The sequence below is a fragment of the Macaca mulatta genome, chromosome 7, assembly GCF_049350105.2.
Source record: "Macaca mulatta isolate MMU2019108-1 chromosome 7, T2T-MMU8v2.0, whole genome shotgun sequence".
NCBI classification, from domain to species: domain Eukaryota; kingdom Metazoa; phylum Chordata; class Mammalia; order Primates; family Cercopithecidae; genus Macaca; species Macaca mulatta.
The window spans coordinates 138,906,979-138,924,024 of record NC_133412.1 but is presented as its reverse complement, the minus strand read 5'-3'; positions in this window follow the sequence as shown (position 1 = coordinate 138,924,024).

The following is a 17,046-nucleotide window of genomic DNA, read 5'->3' as shown; positions in this document are numbered from 1 at the left end:
GCAACAGCATCAGATTTCCCATGAGCATCCCTTCCCTCCCTCCCAGTCTGTGTTGGCACGGCCCATCTCCAAGGGCTTTACAACCTGGACTGCCCCAGGAGCACTTAGGAGTCCCTTAAGACCAGATAAACTATCTCTGTCGTCTTCTAGAATGACCCTTAAGAACAGTTATTCACTTTATCCTGTGACATCCCTCACCTCCATCTTTGCACTTTTCACACTGAACTATGACTGTGTATTCATGTGCCGGTCTTCTCTCCCAGACCCTGGGCTTTTAAGGGCTGGGGTGTCTTTTAATTATTTTCATATCAGCAGCGTATTAGTCTGCTCTTCACATGGCTGGGGAGGCCTCACAATCATGGTGGAAGGTGAAGGAAGAGCAAAGTCACGTCTTACATGGTGGCAGGCAAGAGAGCTTGTGCAAGGGAACTGCCCTTTATAAAACCATCAGACCTCATGAGACTTATTCACTATCACAAAAATAGCATGGGAAAAATACTGCCCACCAGGTCCTTCCCACGACACATGGGGATTATGAGAGCTACAATTCAAGATGAGATTTGGGTGGGAACACAGTCAAACCATATCAAGCAGCTTCTAGGACAGTGCCTGGCACATGGTAGGTTCTCAGTTGATGTTGGATAGATAGATGAGTGACAAAACACACATAAACTATAAGTAATATAAAAATACCATAAGGGCAAATGCAGATATACAGACTTGTTGATGTTTTGTCAACCCTGAGTGCTACAAATCATGACACGCAGAGGCTTTATTGCATTTATTAGTGAGGCAAGATAAACCCCATCTGACAGAGCCTCCTAGTCATATATCAGGCAGACAGTGCAAGATTAAACAATCAGCCCTGGCAGCAACCTGGAGGTCATGCTGCATCTGGTGCTAAGAGGCTGGGCAAGAAAGCTTCCACCCCAGAACCAGAGTGTTCTTTAAAGCCGTGCCTTGGATCAGAGATGGGCTGGAGGAAGGGAGCCTGCAGAGGAGAAGGTTGTACATTTGCCCTGAATTCTCCTGGTGTCTAGTTTAGAAAACCAAAATACTTAATACTTGCCTGAAGCAGCTGAGGACCACCAGGCCACATGGAGCGAGGCTTCAAAAGAAAACATTTTGCTATAAAAAACAGTTAGGCCACAAGTCAGGTTCAGAGAAATACAGGGCATTTCTCCCCTCGTAAAATGCATGAACTTAATCAATAAACATCCTTCTTTCACAGTCCAGGTGCTCCAGGACAATCTTGCCTCAGTGGAAGAATTTTACCTTTGAAGGAAAGGAGGTGAACTTGACTATGTTCTCAAGATAAACAAATTCCAACTGAGATGCTATTTTCCTTCTCTTTTTCTCTCCACCCCCAACTTAAAAGAACTGGTATATCTGCTTGTTCCCCAAGTTAGTATTAAGGGTAAGGTAAACTAAAACTTATTTCTTCGTTGAGCCACAATATGCCTCTAAATCCAATTTTTGTTGGCCCCAAGCAAAAACCAGTTATCTGATGGAAAGAAAATGTTTCCCTTTTACAAGATTTGTATTCAGTAAACCCATGCATTCTACTGATTGTCATTATATTCCTGTCCTTCAGTTGTTTTCAGAATGAGTCTACTGACCCAGCCATCTCCCAGGTTTTGGGGCTCATGGAAAAGGACATCTCCCTTGCCTTGCCCATTCCTGCTGTTCCTGTGCACTGTCCTGCTACAGCCATGTAGAAGGGTTGCCATGCTTATTTCCTGTCCTTCCCATTCCCCTTCAGATGAGGACCAATCGCCAATAATCTTTTGATACCCTCCAGGTACAACTTCAGACACCAAGTTGTCCCCAGGGTTTGCTGAGCTGAACAAGCCTGAGTGTAACTGTCCCTCCTGCCTGCTGTTGAAGCTGTTCCCTTAAATAAATAAGTGGCCACCTCCTGGGTCCTCTCTGCACAGGCAGCAGGTACAGCAGGGCACCCTGCATTATGAACACCTCTGCTTTGTGGTTAAGCTTTACAATCTCCCAGTGAGGGTAGGAGAGCAGGTGCTACATTTCACATGGGCGAGAACTGGGCTTTGTATCCAGTGACTCTGGAGATGGCAGGGCTGGGATTAAGCCACGGCTCTAGCTCCAGACCCAGGGCTCTTTCCTTTCTGCCTCCTCCTCATGTCCCCCTCAAGCACCATTCCACCGCAGGCAGTGCAATCCCTCCATTGCTTAAGCAGACTCTTGGCTCTGCCACTCAGGAGCTATGGTACTTTGAGACAATTACTCTGTCATTCTAAGCCTCCATTTCTTCATCTGTTCGCTGGAGCTAAGAAGAACCCAGGCTATTTCAAGAGAAAAATGAAATGAGGTAGATGGAGCTCCTGGCACAGCGGACACCTCAGAGTAAGTGCCCAATAGCCGTTATTGTTTTAATTATTGATATTATTGTTACTTGGCTGAAACTGTTCGGTTTCGGAGCCAAAGCAAACCACTCAACTAGTAGGTCTTAACTCAGTCTCGGTCTTGGCATCATTGTTCCTGCATCTACCTCGCTTTCTTTTTCAATAAACTAATGAATCCGTCCCCTTTAACCAGAACATTTGTGGAATGTTGCTTGCACTTCTAAGATACTTAGACAGCTTCCTCCAGGGAGTATTCTTAGAGACACAGTGAGGAGAGAAAGATTCAGGCCAGACACCTATCCTCTGAGGAAGTCAGGCCTCTGGCTGGATGACCCTTCCCTCATCCTCCCTCGTGGGGCAGAAACTTCACTAGAGGCCACGTATCAGGCTGGCTACCTGGTCCAGATGTGGCCCCAACCACCCTCTGTCTCCTCCCCATCCATTTGGGCACCATGTCCTGCTGACTCTGCTCCAGTGACATACGCAGGCTCTCTTGCCACACCCACTGCCACCATCGCAGGCCAGGCACCTCTTGCATGGACAGTTAACTAGCCACTAACGAGTCTCTTTGCCTTCAGACTTTCCTCTCTGAGGAGCTCAGCAGACAGAAGTCACCTCCCAATGGTGTCCCTTCTCAGCTACCCCCGACTTCACAAAGCAAACGGCTCGGCCCCAGGTCCCAGGCCACGTGCCATCTGGCCATGCCCTGCATCACCTTACTGTCCCACATGGTGCCATGCTAATGCTCCAAATATCTGCCCAAGGGCCAGACTCACCCAGGTGTTTCATAAACGTGGGGATTCCCAGGCCCGACCCTGCCTTACTTACTGACCCTCTCTTGGGGCGGACACCAGAACTCTGTATTTGTAAAAAGCTCTCCAAGTGACTGAAGCACAGTGGTGTATCCTGCATGCCTGCCAAAGAGAACTTGGCCAGCCCCCCACATTTGCCACATATGTTCACCTCAGTGTCACTCTTTCTGCCAACAGCTCCAGTCTCTGCCTACTACAGCCTCCTCATCCTCCCAGGCCCACGTCAAACATCCACTCTTCCAGTAAGTTTGTCCCAACTCCTCCAGCCAGAAGGATGCTCTCTGTCCTCTGGCTCCTGTACCATGTCGTCATTTCCTAGCCTTCCTCACACACCCAGCCCTCATTTCCTTATCTCCCACCCCAGGCTAACCTGAGAGGTATCCTTGCCTGGTTGCTCTCTAGCCCCTCTCTCCATCCATGCAGGGATGATAGCAGCGCTTACTTAACAGGATTATTTTAGGAATTAATGAGTTATTTCATGTGGAGTACTTGAAATTGTGCCAATAAATGTAAGCCATTGTAATTATCGTTGCCATCCTGTCATCCTTGTTTGTGTTTTTATGGTGACTTGTATGTATGTGTTTCCTCCCTCGGGTCCCCATTGAGAGCGAGGACTACGCCTGTATCGTCTTCATATCCCACATGTCAACTGACACAGTGTGGGCCACCTGCAGCACCTTCACTAAACATTTGCTGAACGAACAGCAAGCAGAGCCATCTCAATGCTTCCCCTCATTCCTCTTCTCTCCACCTGCCACTGCTACTGTCATTCAACCTCGAACAATATGTCACCATCGGTATATGTAATTATTTATTTATTGTTTTGCAATTATTTGATTATCATCTGACATGTCCACCAAACTCTAAGTTCCCTGAAGGCAGGAATCTTTTTTTTTTTTTTTTTTTGAGATGGAGTTTCACTCTTATTGCCCAGGCTGGAGTGTGATGGTGCAATCTTGGCTCACTGCAACCTCCACCTCCCGGGTTCAAGTGGTTCTACTGCCTCAGCCTCCTGAGTAGCTGAGACTACCACAACTGGCTAATTTTTGTATTTTTAGTAGAGATGGGGATTTCACCATGTTGTCCAGGCTGGTCTTGAACTCTCGACCTCAGGTGATCCACCTGCCTCAGCCTCCCAGAGTGCTGGGATTACAGGCGTGAGCCACTGTGCCCGGCTGGGATCTTTTTTTTTTTTTTAATCTCACTATTGTGTCCGCAGACCTAGCACATATGGGAAACAGCTTCCCCAAAAATATTTTCAATGAATTAATTAACAAACTCTAGTTAATCAAAAACTGATTCATTCATTTACCAATGGATTTTTTTAGTTCTTTTATTATTCTAATATAACAGACAGTTCTGAATATTACAGTGGTTCTGGTCAATGAGTGCTCCTAGCAGCTAGACCTAGTCAGGGGTCGTGTCAGGGTCCAGGGCGGTGAGTATTAATAGTCGGATTGTTGCCCGCAGTCCAGTGCTAAGCAGGTATTCAGAGTGTGGGCTCTGCCGTCAACTGGGCTAGTGTAGAACACCTTATCGCCTGCATGACTGTAAACAAGTAACTTTTCTCATCTGTTAAGTGGAGATAATAGGAGATCTACTTCGTAGGGTTACTATGCATGTAAAAGATCTACTTCGTAGGGTTACTATACATTTTTACATAGTATGTAAACCAAAAGTTGGTTACTATGAGGATAATAATATTGGCTTCCAAATAACATTACAGACTAGCTTAATTAAACTTTTATGAGCTAGATCATGTGCTTCAATTTTCTTATCTATAAAATATGACACTCAAGTTCTTATTTTATGATAAAAGTGATGAGCTATTACAAGGGAACAATAATAATAGAAATTTAGGGCCCATCTAAGTACATCCTAACCCCTGACCAGAAATAGTTTCTAGAAAATAAAGCCATCACAGGTTCTGCTTCCTTAAGGAAAGTTCGAGCAAATTTTAAACACTCCTCGGGGAAAAACTAAAATGAGTAATTCTAGAACCAGGACAGAGAAAAGAAAGAATGGATCAACTCAACTACATTCTATAAGCCCTTACAGCCCCTCACTTCCCAAGAATGTTGATGACAAACACTAACCATCATTGTGACCCTAATAAAATGTAGGGCCCTGCACGATCAGTCTGTGCACATTCAAAATTGCACAATACAGGGGCCACATGTAATTAAAGGGAACTGCTCATCTTAACTTGTAGCTCACAAAGTACATTCAAAGAGATTCCATTCCTAACTCAGCACAACACATCTCAACGCACCTCCTGTCTGTGTGATGCTGTCTGGGAGATCCTCCAAACTCCAAATTCTTCCTTCAGCCCCAGCACCTGAGAAGGGAGACAGACCTTTCTCGCGTCTCCTCCCCAGTCACTCTCTGTATTGACTGATTTGTTCCTCTGTCACCCCACCTCCAACTCTTTTTACTTATCCCCCTCTCTCCACTCACAAAAGATCCTGGACCAGGGCTGGCAAAATGTCTCCTTTCCTGAGGACTGAATGGAGGCAAGTAGTCTGGGTAGAAGGCGGTCATTGTCTTCCCAGCATCCATCGCCTCCTCTTTCAGTAGCTGCAAATTTTGTTTTCCTTTGCTGACTTCGGGTCATTTTAGTGGAACTGCCAATGAGTACGTGGCCAAGGGGAGAGCACGTGACTCAGGCAAGGTGAGGCCAACCCTCCCCATTCATTCTCATGGCAGTCCCTGGTGCTACCTCTCCCTAGCTGGTTCCTGCCTCTCACTAGCTCTAGTTGCCCAGATCACTGCCATCATTTTCCCAGCCTCATTCTTCCATCTTCCCTTAGACTCTGTGAGCTGTCTGAAGTACTTCCAATAAATTTGTCTGCTTAACTTCCCCAAGTTGATTCTTATTGTTTGCAACCAAAGAACACAAGCTGATACCTAAAACTCACTTTTTAATTTTTATTTACTTATTTATTTATTTATTTTTTATTTTTAGACAGGGTCTCACTCTGTCACCTAGGGTGGAGTGCAGTGGCACAATCTCAGCTCCCTTGCAGCCCTGACCTCCTCAGGCTCAGGTGATCCTCCCACTTCAGTCTCACAAGTAGGAACTACAGGCACATGCCACCTCGCCCAGCTAATTTTTTATTTTTTGTAGAGATGGGGTTTTGCCATGTTCCCCAGGCTGGTCTCAAACTCCTGGGCTCAAGCGATCCTCCCACCTTGACCTCCCAAAGTGCTGGGATTATGGGCGTGAGCCACTGCACCTGGCCTAAAACTCACATATTAATAAATCTTGTCATCACCTCAGTTTGGAAGAATATGGTGCAGCCTGGACCAATGAACCTAATCTTAACTGACACAGTTTATTACAACTCCAGTCAAAAGTTAGCCTTTATGAAACCTGCTTTTTACTGCTTATGTCCATCCCCCACCAAAATCATTTGGGTATGTTCAAAATTCCTAGTGAAGAAAGGAATCATGGCTACTCATTTTGTAAAACCTACATTTACCCTCTAGAGGCTACTCAGAGTAATAAAAACCACACAGGGCAAGGTGTCAACATATTTGGCTTCTCTCATTTACTGCAGCTCAATCATTTAATCTCCCTGACCTTCATTTGTCTTGTGTATAAAAATACAGATAATAATATCAGCTCTTTCCACTTCTCAAGGAGGTTGTGAGGTCCAAATTAGAAAATCAAATGAAAAAAAAAATGCCTTGGGAATCATTAAGTTTGGGCCTGTGGCCCAGGCAAAAATTAAAGCCTACGATGGGCACTGTCTTCTCCTAACTGGTTCTTACCTCCTGGCTTGGCTATTCTCGTCACTGCTTCTTCCTCCCTTCCTGCTGTTATAGTCCCTGTGAGTTAAATTGCCCTTTCTCAGCCACCATCACAGTCTGGATGAAATACACCAGATGAAATATGGGTATGTCAGGATCAGTAGTATCATCCTTTTACAATGTGAATTCCTAATTAGACTGTGTCCATCTCAGGTTTTTAAAAAATAAATTTGTACACAGTACCTAACCTCAGACCATAGCATGGAGGCACACACTCAATACAACCCACTCAGAGTGGAGTCCCCTGGGCTTATGGGAACCGAGATCCCCTCTGAGCTTTGCTTTTGTTTTTTTCTATTAGAAATCAAGGTGGAAGAAAAACGTTCCTCATTCTGCACTCTTGAAAGTAAGAAATTGTTACTTTATTGCAACGTGGTTAGCTAGAGATCTTAACCAAAACCTACAGTTACAAATGGTTTCTACTCAAATTTCTGTTAAAAACAAACCACATTCTAAGAAGAGGAGAGAAGTGCCTGATGGAGAGAAAAGCGGAGGCAGAAACCCTGAAGATGTGGACAGCAAAGGACAAGATGCCCAGAATCTAGAGGCCACGGCTGAGGAGTGTGGGGAGTTGGGGGCAGAATTCTGTGGTCACCATGGGGCTTATGTTCAGAGCAAGCCATGGGCTCCACTGCCTCTTCTGCCCCATAGTGACAGACTACTTAATGAGAGCCACTGGAGCTTTTCCTAGGGACTATCAGCAAGTTGCTTTCCAGGGCACTGTAGCCTGTTAGTAATAGGAACAGCAATCATCGCTGAGCTCTCGCCAACTGCCAAGATGCCGCACTAAAGCTTTTTAAACTCTTGCAGGTAGGGACTGGGGTCGATTGTATTGTTGTCTGAATATTTACTGCCCTTCCGAGGGAGAAGGTTATACTCTTTTCCCCATTGATTTGGACATAATCAATGATCCTCCCACCCCACCTTCTGCCACTGAAATGGCAAGGTACCCAGACAGGTGCTCCTGTGTCAGCCAGGACCAGAGAGAAGATGACAGGGAGTGGCAGAGCTGCAACTGCTCCACCATGAACATGAGCAGGAACAAGAAATAAACCTTCGTGCTTGTTTAACACCGCACAATGTATTTAAGCTGACATTATCATGGGGCCGTTGGAGGCTGAGAGAGAGTAACAGCCCAAGGTCACACTGCCAGCAGGTGGCAGTGTCCTTCTGAGTGAGCATGGCACCTTGTCCTTCCTGAACACCCTCTCCCTGTTGCCCCTCTCCAGCCACCTGCCCTCACGGGCATCTTACCTGGCTTTGGCTCTCCATGAAAGCCAACGACAAAGGCAGCCCTCACTTCTCACCTCGGCTGGCTTCTCTTTAGCACAGGCACTGCTAACCCTTTCCTCCTTCCTCAAATGCTCCTGTGGGAACCTCCATGACCTTGCCTCTCTCCAGATCTCTTTTGGCATTTCTTTATCCCCCACCCCAGGCAGCCTTGACTTTGTAGTTACGGCAGAGGCTTTACAATCAGACAGACTCCTCAAGGTCAAATCTACAGTCTTTCTTCCACCAGCTGTGTGATCGCGGGCAAGTCTCCGAGCCCCAGGATCGTAAATAGAAAACGAATAAAAACACCTCCCTTGGCCGGGCGCGGTGGCTCACGCCTGTAATCCCAGCACTGTGGGAGGCCAAGGCGGGTGGATCACCTGAGGTCAGGAGTTCAAGACCAGCCTGGCCAACATAGCAGAACCCCGTCTCTACTAAAACTACAAAAATGTAGCTGGACCTGGTGGCAGCACCTGGAATTCCAGCTACTTGGAAGGCTGAGGCAGGAGAATTTCTTGAACCTGGGAGGCAGAGGTTGCAGTGAGCCAAGATTGCACCACTGCACTCCAGCCTGGGTGACAGAGTGAGACACTATCTCAGGAAAAAAAAAAAACAAAAACCTCCCTTGCAGGCTGTGGTGGGCATCACTAAATGGGCTGGCATGAGAATGGGAACATGCCAACCAGGGGACTACCCACGCCCTGTATGTGGGAGTCTTTCCTCACTCATTTGCCGGAGGAGCTGCTTTGTACTTCCTGACCCTACCCTTCTCCCTCTGGTCAGTCAATTCATAGGCTGTGCTGGACCCGTAAGATTCTCTTAATGAGTCAAACTGTAAGATCCAGAAGCAAAGCAGTTAGATCCATCTGCAGTTGTATCTGCGCAATCTTCAAATCTGTCCATAATCTGAACTTTTCTGTCACCTCCTCGGTTCCTGCCCTAGTCCAGATCATCACGTGTCACGCGGATGGCTGCGACAGTCTCCTACCTGCTCTCCTGGCTGCACCCTCCCTCCCAACTTCTGTCTCCACACAGTGCCCGGAGCTGTGTGGAAGTGGCACCATGTCCCTCCACCACACCTGTCTCGCTCCTCTTGTGTCTTTGCATGACTTGTTCCCGTGTTATCTCTTGGAATTCAAGTCCGATGACTCCCTGTCGCCACTCCACCCAAAGCACATGGGTCTGCTGGCTGCTCTGTGGACACCTCAGACAATGGCCCACCTCAGGGGCTTTGCCCAGATCCTCCCGTTTCAGCTGCTGGACCCGCATCCTTCGGGTCTCTGCTCTGATGTCACTGGGGCAGAGAGGCCTCCCAGGTCAGCAGTTATCAAGACAGCCCCAGCCCACACCTCTCAGCTGCTTTCCAGACCCTCCATTAGCTTCCTTTTTCCTCACAGCAGGATTGCAACCTGAAATATCTCTTTTTCTGTTGAATATCTGTCTCTTCCACAGGGATGTCACCTCCTCAGATCAGGGACTTAGCTTTGATATTCACTGCATCCCCAGTGCCAAAAAAATACCTCCTGACATACATTTGTATTGAATGAGTGATTGGAAGAATAATGCTGAACTCTTGAACTAAAAAGCCACAGTAGGGCCATGGGGAAGCAAGGAAGGCGTCAGCAGAGAGAAGCAGGGAGAGGAAGCAGACACGCTGCTCCTGGAGAGCGGAGATGCCAGAGAGAGGGGAGAAGCACTGCTCCTGATGGCCAAGGCCAAGTCCCAGGGAGTCTAGCTGTTTCCTGCCTGTGATATGACAGCACCGCAGACATACACGCACCATGCACACACAGACCACACACACTTCATACACACTGTATACCCACAGACCACACACACCTCATACACACTATATACTCACAGACTACAGACACCTCACACACACACAGACCACACATACTTCACACCTCACACACTATATACCTGCAGACCACACACACAGACCACACACACCTCACATACCCACAGACCACACATACCTCATACACACTATATACCCACAGACTACAGACACCTCACACACACACAGACCACACACACCTCACACACACTACATACCCACAGGCCACACACACCTCACACACACACAGACCACACACACCTCACACACACTACATACCCACAGGCCACACACACCTCACACACACACAGACCACACACACCTCACACACACTACATACCCACAGGCCACACACACCTCACACACACACAGACCACACACACCTCACACACACTACATACCCACAGGCCACACACACCTCATACACACACAGACCACACACACCTCACACACACTACATACCCACAGGCCACGCACACCTCATACCTCACACACAGACCACACACACCTCACACACACTACATACCCACAGACCACGCACACCTCATACCTCACACACAGACCACACACACCTCACACACACTACATACCCACAGACCACGCACACCTCATACCTCACACACAGACCACACACACCTCACACACACTACATACCCACAGACCACACACACCTCATACCTCACACACACTATATATCCACAGACTACAGACACCTCATACACACACCCCATACCCACAGACCACACACACCCCATACACACAGACCACACACACCCCATACACACAGACCACACACACCTCACACACACTGTATACCCACACACCACACACAGCTCACACACACACTATATACCCACAGACCACACACACCTCATACACACAGACCACACACACCTCACACACACTGTATACCCACACACCACACACAGCTCACACACACACTATATACCCACAGACCACACACACCTCATACACACAGACCACACACACCTCACACACACACAGACCACACACACCTCACACACACCACACACACCTCACACCTCACACACCACACACACCTCACACCTCACACACACTATATATCCACAGACTACAGACACCTCATACACACACTATATACCCACAGACCACACACACCCCATACACACAGACCACACACACCTCACACACACACTATAGACCCACAGACCACACACACCTCACACACACACTATAGACCCACAGACCACACACACCTCACACACACACGCACACTATAATCCCACAGACCACACAGCTCACATACACACAGACCACACACACACAGTCTATACATAACATGCACACATCACCCATCACACACACACCACAGTCCCACACCTTACACCACGCCTACATGCATACTACACAGACAACACCTCCCCACACCTCACATGTACATACACATCACACACATGCACCTTACACCCCCCATCTCCCTACCCACACACTTTCTGGAAAGCCTCGAGCAGCTTCCCGAGTCCTGTTGCTGCTGAGCCCACACAGTGGTGGTGCATCCAACGCAGACCCAGAGCACAGCAGGCTCCTTTAGTGCGAGTTCCCCCTCTCCCATCTAATGCCTTCACCATGAGCAGCTCTCACGCTTGAGAACTTACTCCAGTCTCCACTTCCCTAGAGTCTTGTTTCCTGTAGAGTCACAGCAGCAAATAGGCCCTCGCCCGGGCCCAGCCCCGCACAGCGCTTCTGGTCTATCGGTGGGTCCACGGAGCTCGGCATGTTCCAGGCTACTTGCCGTGTAAAATTGGCTCCCCAACCCATCTGCCCTGTCTGATAGCAGCGCCTTTGATTTTGTTATTCTGGTCAGAACCCGGAAAGTCATATTTAACATCTATCTCCTTCACCCCTATATCTGTCCACACAGCTTGTCAATTCTTTCCAAACACTTCCTGGGGTCAACCTTTTTTTCCATTTCCACAATTAGAGATTATAGCCCTTCACCCGGAAATCCTTCTCTAACCCCAGAAGAAATCAGGTCCCCATTTATACTCGAATAGCCCTGTACTTTTATAGAATTGGCCATGGCTTATAACAACATCTTTTTCATAGTATTTAATTAATGTCCCTGTCTCCCATTGCACTATAAACTCGCCTGTGGGAGTTTACATTCTGGTCGTTTACAATAGTATTTGTAAATACATAGTTACAAATACCATCGGACCATTCCCAATAAATGCCATTGGGTGAATGAATAGAGCAATTTTATTTTTCCTCTGTTTCTTTTGCCCTCGCCACCAGCTATAATGTAAGTTTCCCAAAGGATGGCGCTGTGTGTTGTTACTGCTTGCATCTGTGTCCCCAGCCCCTGTGCTTAGCGCAAAACCAGGAGCACACTAGGTGCTCAGGAAATAAGGACTTACTGATCTCTATGTCCCTGTCAATCATTCAGATGTTGAGTTTGTTTGGGGAAAGGCAAGTTCTCACTCCCAAGTGACCAGGCAGGCAGCAGCCAGGCCCTACCAGCCCCAGCTACCCAACAATCAGGAACGTCAGTGTTTCCTCAGTGGCCCACCAGGCTGGCTCCTACCTCTGCCTCCTGATAGGGCAGTAATTAGAAACAGCAGTCATCACCATGTCACATTTCCCGGAGCACCCTGCTGCAAGCACGGAACACGTGTAGCTGTGAGACCACCTGCCAGGAAGAGAATAGAAGAGCCATTTGCTGAACATGCAGAGGTGAGGGCTAAGGGGATGAGCTGCTGCATAGCAAATAGCTGCCCCCTCTTCCCCAAAGCCCTAAATAATTTCTCCACTTAAAAAAAAAGGGAAAAAAAAAACACAATTAATTTTTCATGTAGATCATCCCACTTGGAAGCTTAGGAAGGGCTGTGCATACTAACAGCCACGCTTGAAATGCCACACAGTTGGCCTGGCTTAAACAAAACCAAAGAGGGAAAGAGTGGAGAAAAATCCCAGTGGCCCTGGCCTGTGGCCCTCATTGAGGGCACTGACAGGCTGGAAGGTCTCTGCTGATTCTCTCTTGTCCTTAAGGGCCTGCTTCAGGCCACGTGGGGTCACCTTCACTGCCACATTTACCAGAATGACACTGGGAGGTAGGATTCATTGTCCTCATTGTATAGGCGAGGAAACTGAGGCAAGGGGAAGTTAGGCTCCTCAGCCAAGGTCACCCAGCCGATGGGAAGCAAAAATCAGGATTCCACATCCAGCACTCAGCCCCTCTGCCCACCCGCGCACAGCACTGTTTCCCAGCAGGCATTTAGGCAGACGCTGGGTGACCATCTGTCTGCAACAGAGGCAGGCTCTTCCTTTCTGGGAGGGAGGGCGGGCTCCAGCAGAGGAGCCCAATCCAGATTTTCCTGCACACTTGTTAACTGCTTAACTCCCTGCCTTCGCCCCAGAGTGAGGGAGAGGAGAGGTGCGGAGGGGAAGAGGTGAAGAGGGGCTCCACACTCCTCGTGGCTCCTCGCTGGCAATTTGATCAGGGGCCCTTCCCACACTCCTCCAGCACTGTCACAGTGAGGGGGCCCAAAACATCACCCCTGGCCAGACTCCCCCGGCCTGCGTCCTCTCTGTCGCCCAACTGGCTGTGTGACCATGAGCACACGGCTTAACAGCTCTACATTGCTGCCTAGGGCTGCCGTCCCAAAGTACCAGAGACCGAGTGGCTGAAACAACAGAAAAGTCATCTTTCACAGTTCGGGAGGCCAGAAGCCCGACACGAGGGTGGTTTCGGTGCTGGCTCCTTCTGAGGGCTCTGAGGGAAGCTGCCCCAGCCTCTCTCCTGGCTTCTGGAGGCTGCCAGCCATCTTTGGTGTCCTTGACTTGTAGCTGCCTCACCCAGCCTCGGCCTCTGTCCACAGGGCATTCCCTGTGACTCTAACGCTCCTGCTCTCATGAGGACATCAATCACAACAGGTTATGAGCCCAACTCTACTATGACCTCATTTCCACTAATTATGTCTGCAACAACCCTTTATCCAGATAAGGTCACATGCTGAGGTACTGGGGGGTTAGGACATCAACGTATCTTTTCCAGGGGACACAAGTCAACCCCTATCTATCTCTGTGCCTCTCTTTGGCCTAAAGGAAGAGAACAATAGTACATACAGTCATGCATTGCTTAAAAACGGGCTTCCGATCTGAGCAATCTGTCATTAGGCGATTTTGTTGTTGTGCAAATATCACTGAGTGTACTTACACAAACCGAGATGGCATAGCCTACTACACACCTAGGCTATATGGTGTAGCCTATTCCACCTAGGCTACAAACCTACACAGCATGTTACTGTCCTGAATGTTGTAGACAATTGTAACACAATAGTATTTGTGTATCTAAACACATCTAAAGATAGAAAGGGTGCAGTAAAAATGTGGTATTATAATCTTACAGGACCACTGTCATATATGCAGTCTGTCATTGACTGAAACGTTGCTATGTAGCACATGGCTGTACTTCATAGGGTGTTTGTGAGGACTGAATAATTTAGTACATAGGGAGGGCTTAGAACAGTGTCTGGTGTAGAGTAAGAGCCCGATAAAGTTGTAGGTGATTAATAATGCTGTCATTATAATTGTCTGCGGAAGAGAAGGAATTGTCCCCCCCCCCCTTTTTTTTTAAGCACTTGCTGAAGAGACTCTATTTTCTTATAGAAACAAATGACTAGGCCTGATGTGGTGGCTCACACCTGCAATCTGAGCACTTCCGGAGGCCAAGGCAGACGGATTACCTGAGGCCAGGAGACCAGTCTGGACAACAGAAACCCTGTCTCTACTAAAAATACAAAAATTAGCCGGGTGTGGTGGTGGGCGCCTGTAATCCCAGCTACTCTGGAGGCTGAGGCAGGAGAATCGCTTGAACCCGGGAGGCGGAGCTTGCAGTGAGCCATGATCATCCCACTTCACTCCAGCCTGGGAAACAGGGAGACACTCCTTCTCAAAAGAGAAAAAAAAGAAAAGAAACAAGTGACTAGATGTTTAGATATTCACTAGCTAGGACTCTTGGTTGACTATAGCAGAAATCTACTCAGGCCAGCATTGGCGGAAAGAGCAAGTCAGTGCTATAGACTGAATGTTTGTGCGCCCTCAAAATCCATATTTTGAAACCTAACCCCCAAGGTGATGGTATTTGGAGGTGGGGCCTTGGGGTAATTAGATTATGAGGGTGGAGCCCGCATGAGTGAAATTGGCGATATAGTTAGGAACTCAGAGAGTTTGCTTTTCCTTCTGCCATGTGAGGACACAGCAAGAAGACAGCCACCTATGAACGAGGATGTGGGCCCTCACCAGACACCACATCTGCCGGTGCCTTGATCTTGGACTTCTCAGCCTCTAGGACTGTGAGAAATAAATTCCTATTGCTTAAAAGCCACCCAGTCTGTGGTATTCTGTTATAGCAGACTGAATGGACTGAGACAATGAGTAAAAGGGAGGAACAAAAGCAGGAATTCCAAGAAGGCTTGAAAACCATTATCTGGATGACTGTGGGGAATTCAGGAAGCCTCATTCTCTATGTTGTCTCCCTGCACACCCACTTCGCTCTTCAGCCTAACAGGATATAAATCCCCCTTACCTGTGTGATTTGGGACAAATCAACCTCTCTATACCTCAGTTTCCTTATCTGTGAATGGGGATGAGAATAGAGTTGCTGTGAGGGTAAATGAGTTAATACATATAAAGTGTGTAGCATGGCATAGAGGAAGACAGTATGTGAGTGCTAACTGTTAGTATTAGTCTCCCTGCATGGCTGCTCCTGCTATTCTGTCCACAAGGTAGAAGACACAGCTGCTGACTACTCCAGAGTTTTCCCAAATCCTCTCTTCAAGAGAGCTACCTGGGCTGTGGCTGAACCTCTTCTTGGTGACTGCACGTTGCTGGAGAAGCATCTTGTGGCCAGACTGGGTGGGGAGCCTACCCTTGTGGCCATGTGGATAGAGGAGAAGGCCTGGAAAGAGGCCTGAGGGGCAGCCTGACTCATGTCCAAGGCCATCACATCCTGTTCTAGATTCTTTTCTTCTGCTGGAAAGGTCTCTAAACCAGACGTAAGTTTGCTGCCTAGACTTTCAATGAAGCCAGATCACATCCTTCCCCATTTTCACTGGTTTCCCATGACACCTAGAGTCAGATCCACATGTGTTAGCTTTGTTTACAAGTCCAGCCCAGATCTAGCCCCTGCCTGCTCTTCAGACCTTCCCCAGGCCTCTCACCCATGCTGACATGCTGGCTTGCTTTCTGCTTCTTAAGCATGGCAGGCTTGTGGCCTTCTCAGGACCTTTGCATATATCATTCCTGCTGCCCATAAAAAGTCTTCCCCCAAGATTTCCACATGACCAAATCCTTAGATCTATTTAGAGCTCTGCTCAAATGCCACTCACCTTCCGAGAGAGACCTTCCCTGATCTCCTTATCCAACAATTTCCCTGATTCCCACCTCCCATCATTCTCAGTGCATCACATAATTTTCCTTCTTCCAAGCAGTGCTCACCCTCTGATTTTTATCTTGTCTGTCTCTGGGCTTACTTGTTTACTTTCCATCTACCTCGCTCCATAGAACATCAGCCTCTTAATAGTAATGACCTTGTTGCTCTTGTTTACCCTGATGTCCCCTGTGTCCAGTGCAAAGCCTGATAGATACTAACTTTTTATTTATTCATGGAATGAACAAGTCCATGAATAAATACATTCTGAACCTAGTAACATGTGAGGGATAGGGTCAGAAATTTCTCCCTGTGTTGCCATTAGGGAGCCATTCCGATCTTGCACCACCCACCCCAGCATGCCAACATGACATCTTTAGGCTCTGCACTGCTGGCTTCTCAGACCTCCCCACAGTATGCAAGGTGTATGAACTGTCTTTTAAAAATACATACCAGGCTTTTTTCCCGTTGCCCTGGATTTACTTGATTTATCCAACTGCTAGTAGTAGAGTTCTTCAGTTATGA